The following is a 7,193-nucleotide window of genomic DNA, read 5'->3' as shown; positions in this document are numbered from 1 at the left end:
CAGACAGAGCAAGAGAAAAGAAGGGATCTGAAGTCCAATCTCTGTGTGAACCCCAAGCACTCCCACAAGGATTAAGGGTGAGAGTGAGAAAGTGTAGAAGGAGAACAGTAGCAGGGGCTGGGCGAGTCTGGAGAGATGCACCCAGAGGACCTTTCCAACAACAATCCCAGAGTGGCCAGCGCTGGGGACATGGGCGCTTGGTCACGTCACATTTTCCTTACTGGCATTACTCTGCTCTGTCCTCGCTGCCACCCTGGGGGCCAGCTTTCCTCCCTCCCGGGAGAGGCCACTTTTATAGCCCGGGGCAGATGAAAGAGAGAGGAAAAGAAGGGGCATGCTGTGGTTATCTCTGGAGAACGGGATACGTCAATGGGGGTGCAGACAAGGCCCTCCCTTTTACTCCAGAGGTGGGAAGGGCTGGGAATAGGTACTCCAGGGTCCCGTCCCCAGGTGGCCTGGCTGCTGTTGACTGTGCTTGGTTACCCTGGCAGTGTGGGAGGGATGGGTGTCAGGGAGTTGGACATAGGCATCCTGGCTGGGGTGGGATGGTGTCCCACCAGCGTGGCCCGCTGGGATCTTGCCTGGAGGCTGCAGAGTTAACCCCTCCAGCCCAGGGGGTGGCGGCTGGGGGAAAGAGGGCAGACCCAGCTGTGGTTTGTGAATGTGGCCCTGATTCCCCCGCCCCCTCCCGGCACATCTGTACTTGGTTTACAGTGAATGAGTCTCCTGTCCTCATGAACTGGGCAAGGGCACCACTCCCTCCTGGGCCCCTGGCCTGGCATCCTGACACAGAACCAGGCGCCACCCCATGACGCTCTCCCTGCTGGCTCTTCCTTTCTCAAGTCTTCCAATTCTGCTTCTTAGAGGGCCAACTGCTCTGAGGCTGTGCAGTTGGGGGAGCAGATGGAGACAGGGAAGCTAAAACGGGACACTAAATGCTTGGAGGAGCCTGGACAGAGAGAGTAGGTCAGGAATTCCATGTCTTTACTCTCCTCTTTGTCCTGGTTGTCAGTCTGCCCCTGTCCTTGTCTCTGCTGAGAGTTTGTCCATCTTGGTAACTGTGACTCCACCCTTCTGACAGCCTCCTGGGTCTCCAGCCAAGGACCGCAGCCAGGGGGCGATGCCCAAGAAGACCCGCCCTATGATGACCCCGCCCCTCAGGATTGCCACAACTCGCCGGTTCCTCCCCAGGACCCAGGGACTGGGATCTGTTTGGTGGCTGTAGGGGTTTGGAAGTCAAACCAAAAACTCTAGACAGGATTAGGGAACAAGGAAGAAGGGCATTGTGATGAGTTCAGATTCTTCTATCTTGCAATGGAGCCAGTCTTCTATCCGGGGATTCCAGGAGGAGGAATGGGAAGAGGGCAGCCCACTCTGGAAACCGGGGGAGAGAGCTCCCTTATTCCTCTTTCTCTTGGGTCATCTCTATTTCTAGACTTTGTTCTGTTTGTGGTGGCTCTCCTTAGTCACCCTGGCAATTTAGAGAAATGCTATCTTGGGGACCCTAGAACCGGGTTTCCTTTGCCCCTCATCCCAAAAACCAGAAGGAGAGATGGTAAGAAGGAAAGGATCCAGACATCCGTCCCACCTGCCCTGCCTTTGTTATTATTGCCCCACCCCAAATTTTCACCCTCACCCCCTCCTTAGCAGCATCAGGACACTGAACAGGTAATTTCCCCATGCTCAGTATGGTACTGGGAGGATGTCCTATGCCATGCTCAGAGGTGGCTAGCAGGTGTCTGCGGGAGGTTGGGGGAGCTCTGTTACAACCCCCAAGGACATCATTAAGGCATGAAAGTGCCACTGGGGCTTGGAGACCAGGGCACTCGGGGAGAGTGTGTTGCAAACATGTTTTGTACAACACATGTCTTCTACTTTCCCTTCCTTCCCTCCTCTCCCACCTCCTCCCCTAGGCCTGCTCTGTGCCACTGTCTGGCCGGTGTGGCTAGATGGTTGAGCGTTGACATATGAACCAGGAGGTCACGGTTCGATTCCAGGTCAGGGCACATGCCTGGGTTGCAGGTTTGATCCTGGGTGTGGGCTGTGCAGGAGGCAGTTGATTCTCTCTCATCATTGATGTTTCTATACTTGTGATGTTACCCCTGCATTTGCTCAGTTCCACCCCTTGTACCAGGCCTGTTCTGCTTGCCAGTTTCTTGGCTCTCCTGGTGAATGAGTTTGTGTGTGGATAGCCCTTACCAGCCTCAGTTCTGCCCAGATCCCACATAGAATAAGGCCTTCATTTTTTAAACACAAAATTTTAAAACTAGCCTAAATAATTCTAGAGATTTCTTCCCTAAACTTGCATCTTTTATGAATTCAGCAAATCTTTATTAAGCATCCACTGTATGCCAAGCACTGTACTAGGCCCTTGCAAACCCCTAGTCTGGGAGAGGAGTCAGACATTAACCCAAAAATTTGCAAAATTGCAAATGATAACCAGCATGGAGAGGCATAAGGTACATGAGAATGGATAGGAGCAGGGTTTTCCCCCAGCCAAAGACATCAGGAAAGGCTTCTGGGAAAGAGTGAGGAGTAGAGTGAAGAGAAGGGAGGGCAGCAGAAGAGTATGTGCAAAGGCCCTGGAATTGGAATCCTGACTCCCAGCCATCCTGCTCCCCCAGAAAGAAGAGGGATCCTCCATTCCTGCTCCCCACTTAGCTTTGGATATGCTACAAATGGGGGGTGGCCAAAGCACCTCCAAAGGCCAAAGCAGGACCCTGGAACACCCTGCCCTGGTATGATTCCACCCATTCCTTCATCTCCTCCTCCAGAAAGGGAAACAAAGGCTCAGATAGGGAAGAGGAATCCATAGACTTAGACCTAAGATTATACACAGAAAACAAAACCCCAAGTTGTTGGCAAAGCCCTCAGGGTGAGAATGCTTCTGTTTGCCCAGTTGGAGTCTCACCAGAGACTCATCTGAGCTGTTCTCCCATGCACCCTCCCCGCCTCTGCGCCTCTGCATCCAGCCCTGACCTGTCTTACTCCTGGAAGGAGGAGCATGTCTGCCTCCACAGTTGCCTGGAGTGCGTGTGAGGTGAGTGCTCCAGGTGTCTGCCGGTCACCATGGGGGTGGATTTAAGAGTCTGTTTTGTACAGAACCTGCATCTGGGGGCTGGGGGTTACCTCTCCTCTCTCCACAGGGGGCTTCTAGTTCCTCCTGCTCAGACCCCAAGGTTCCAATGTACTTCCTTCCTGAAGAAAAGGAGGAGGGAGCGGGCTTCTCTGAGGCTGTGCCTCCTCCATAACTGGTAAAGAGGTCATGGGACCAATGGGGTTAAGTCCCAGCTTTGCTCTGACCCACTTTCCTCCTTGTGCCCACATCCCCTGGGGCCAGTGTGTTGGGTGAGGCCATTTTGGCACCCCTTCACCCACACCTGGGACTTCCCCTAGATGGAAATTCCCAGACCCTGTCTTACTAACCTTGCCAGCTCCCACCAACTGCCTGGGATCTGTTCAGCTTCAACCAGCTCTTTCTGTCTGCTAGCTCTGGACCAGACTACATCTCCACTTTAACCTCAAGGGGCCCAAGGATGTGGGCCACACTCTGGTGCCATCTTTGACGTTTGGCTGCCCCTTTCTAGTGGACTCCTTTGAAGAAAAGATGCTGGGGGGAGGGCGTTGGGACGCTATCCTTTGTTGAGCACCTAAATGTTCCAGACATTGTGCTAGGCATATAATTACTCACTTAATCCATGCCGAAGTCCAGAGAGTTAGCAGTTATCATACCCATTTTACATCGCATTCATTTCACAGAAGAGGGAGCTGAGAACCAGAGAGAACCACCCCTTGTACCAGGCCTGTTCTGCTTGCCAGTTTCTTGGCTCTCCTGGTGAATGAGTTTGTGTGTGAATGGCCCTTACCAGCCTCGATTCCTCTTTACATTAATTGACTTACCCTGTATCACACAACTAAGAAGTGGCAGAGCTATGATGAGAACCCAGGTCTTAGGGATCCTCTTCACCACAGCAGGCTTCCTCCTCTTCCTTTGTTTTAAATACGTTTTTATTTATTTCAGAGAGAGGAAGGGAGGAGAGAGGGATAGAAACATCAGTGCTGAGAATCACTGATCAGCTGCCTCCTGCACGCCCCCTACTGGGGATCGAGCCCACAGCGTGGGCATGTGCCCTGACTGGGAATCAAACTGTGACATCCTGGTTCATGGGTTGGTGCTCAACCACTGAGCCACACCGGGGCGGGCAGTCTTCCTCCTCTTCTGCAGCTGCTCACCTCTACGTGGGATGAGAGACTTGGGGGAATTCAATTCAATCCCATCAGCAAATAGTTATCGAGCATCTGCTACATACCAGGCAATGAGAGGCGCCAGAAATATAGGAAAGGTGTCTGGCCAGTGTAGCTAGGTGGTTGAGTGTTGACCCATGAACCAGGAGGTCACGGTTCGATTTCCAGTCAGGGCACATGCCCGGGTTGCAGGCTCGATCCCCCATGTGGGCTGTGCAGGAAGCAATCGATTCTCTCTCATCATTGATGTTTCTATCTCTCTCTTCCTCTCTGAAATCAATAAATAAAATATTTTTTTAAAAAGGAAATATTGGAAAGGTTGCTGTCCGCAAGGTTGGGTGGGAAAGATAGGTGTATGGACTAGGAATATCTAACTTCAACCACAATGATTTGAATGAGATGGCGTGCAGCAGAAAAAGAAGAGGTACTTTTATTTTCTCTTTTTGAAAGAGTATATAAATATATTATGAACAGTGTACAAAACAAATTGGAATAAAATAAATACCTATTCAACTGCTACCCAAGAAAGAGTATTCCCTACACCTCAGGTGTCCCTTCCATAATTCCTTCCATACCCTAAGAAGTAACCACCATCCTGACCTTTGAGATCATTTCCTTGTGTGTGTTTTTTATATAGTTTTAGCACCTCTGTGTGCATCTGTAAACAACAGAGCTCAACTTTGCCTATTTTTGAGGTTTATGTAAGTGGAATGATATTATATTACTTTTTTGTCTTTATTTTATTTGTGAGATATACCCAAGTTGTTGCATATAACTATCTTTTTCACCATTGAGTAATATTCAGTTGCGTGAATATCACAATCTACTTATTTTTTAAATTTTTATTACAATTGACATTTAATATACTAATTTCAGGTATACTGCACAGTGATTAGGCATTTATATAACTTAGGAAGCGAGCCCCCTCGATAAGCCTAGTACCACCCGGCACCACACATAGTTATTACAATATTATTGACTATATTTCCTACGCTGTACTTTACATCCCGTGACTATTTTGTAACTGCCAAATTGTACTTCTTAATCCCTTCATTTCACCCAGTCTCCTAACCCCGCTCCCATTTGGCAACCCTCAGTTTGTTCTCTGTATCTATGAGTTTGTTTCTGTTTTATTTGTTTATTTTGTTTTTTACATTCCACATATAAAGGAAATAATATGGTATTTATCTTTCTCTGTCTGATTATTTCACTTAGCATAATACCTTCTAAGTCCATCCATGTTTTCACAAATGGTAAAATTTCATTCTTTTTTATGACTGAGTAATATTCCATTGTATATATGTACCAAATTCTTTTTATCCAATCATTTATCAATGGGCACATAGGTTGCTTCCATATCTTGGCTATAGCTATGAAAATAGGAGTGCATATATCTTTCCAAATTAGTGTTTTGGATTTCTTTGGATAAATACCTAGAAGTGGGATGGCTGGGTCATATGGTGGTTCTATTTTTAATTTTTAGAGGAACCTCCATACCGTTTTCCATAGTAGCACAATTTATTTTTTTACTCTATTGTTGGTGGATGTTTGAGTTGTTTTCAGTTTGGGCTATCATAGTGCTGCTAAAAATATTTTTGTACATGTTTCCCAGTCAATACATGCAAGAGGTCGCCAGTTTGATTCCTAGTCATGGCAACATGGGGTGCATACAAGAGGCAATCAATCAATATTTCTCCCTCACATCACTGTATCTCTCTCTCTCTCCCTCTTCCTCTCCCTTCCTCTCTCTCTTTAAGAAATCAATAAAAATATATTTTTTAAATAAAGGATTTTTGAAGCTACAAATCTAAGAGTCAAAGTGTATATAGAGGTAATCTCAGCTTTATCAGATAAAGCCAAACTTTTTCCCAGCATGGTTGTACCAGTTTCTCAGGAAGCAGAACATTCTAACCAGGGGCAGGCATAGAGTCAAGAAAACCCATATACTTTCTTACCTAAAACCCTCAGTAGTTTTCCCTTCTTCTTGGAATAAGATCCACGTCCCTACCGTGACTCCCATGGCCTCTGCCTTGCTCTCTACCTCTGCCATTATAACTCCTCTTTGCTCTTTGCACTTGCTGTCCCCCCTCTCTGGGATTCTCTTGCACTAGATGTCTCCATGACTTGCTCCCTCACTTTATTTAGGTCTTTGCTAAAATGTCATTTCTCAGTAGCACTTTCTCTGACCATCGGATTTCAGATTGCAATCTCCAGCAACCCTTATCCCCTTCTCAGCTTTGTATTTCTCCTGGGTTCCATTCAGCCGCAGGCAGCTCTCCCATGGTTGGCCAGGGCTTGACAGATTTTATCTCTCCCAAACCCTTAAGGGCTGTCATACCTGACTATTTGGGAGCTGTCTAGCTGCCCCTTGTGATGAATCCATCTCTCTGAGTCACGTTTTATCACATCACCCTGGGGGTTTTTTTCATCACCATTTGTGTGCTCTGAAAAAAAGCTAATGTATTTGTTCATTTATCTATTTGGTTTTTTAAAAAATAGCCATTTATTTATTAAAATATCTTTTTATTGATTTCAGACAGGAAGGGAGAGGGGGAGAGTGATAGAAACCTTAATGCTGAATCACTGATCAGCTGCCTCCTGCACACTCCCCGCTGAGGATCCAGCCCACAACCTGGGCATGTGCCCTGACCGGGAATGGAACCACCACCTTCTGGTGTCCTGGAGGACACGCCAACCAAGTGAGCCACACCAGCCAGGGCTGTTTGGTTTTAATATCCGTCCAGCGCCACCCCTCACTTTTTTTTAAAATAATTTTTATTTCTTGAAGTATTACAAAGAGTATTACATATGTCTCCTCCCCCCCCCCCTTGACATTCCCCTGGCCCCTACCCCCTAGTGTCTTGTGTCCATTGGTTATTCTTATATGCATGCATATAAGTCCTTCGGTTGATCTCTTAACCCCCCTCCCCAAACCCTCCCCAGGCTTC

This window comes from Myotis myotis, unplaced genomic scaffold, assembly GCF_014108235.1.
Source record: "Myotis myotis isolate mMyoMyo1 unplaced genomic scaffold, mMyoMyo1.p scaffold_m19_p_3, whole genome shotgun sequence".
NCBI lineage: Eukaryota > Metazoa > Chordata > Mammalia > Chiroptera > Vespertilionidae > Myotis > Myotis myotis.
The sequence above is the reverse complement of the archived record's forward strand: the minus strand, read 5'-3'. Positions refer to the sequence as shown.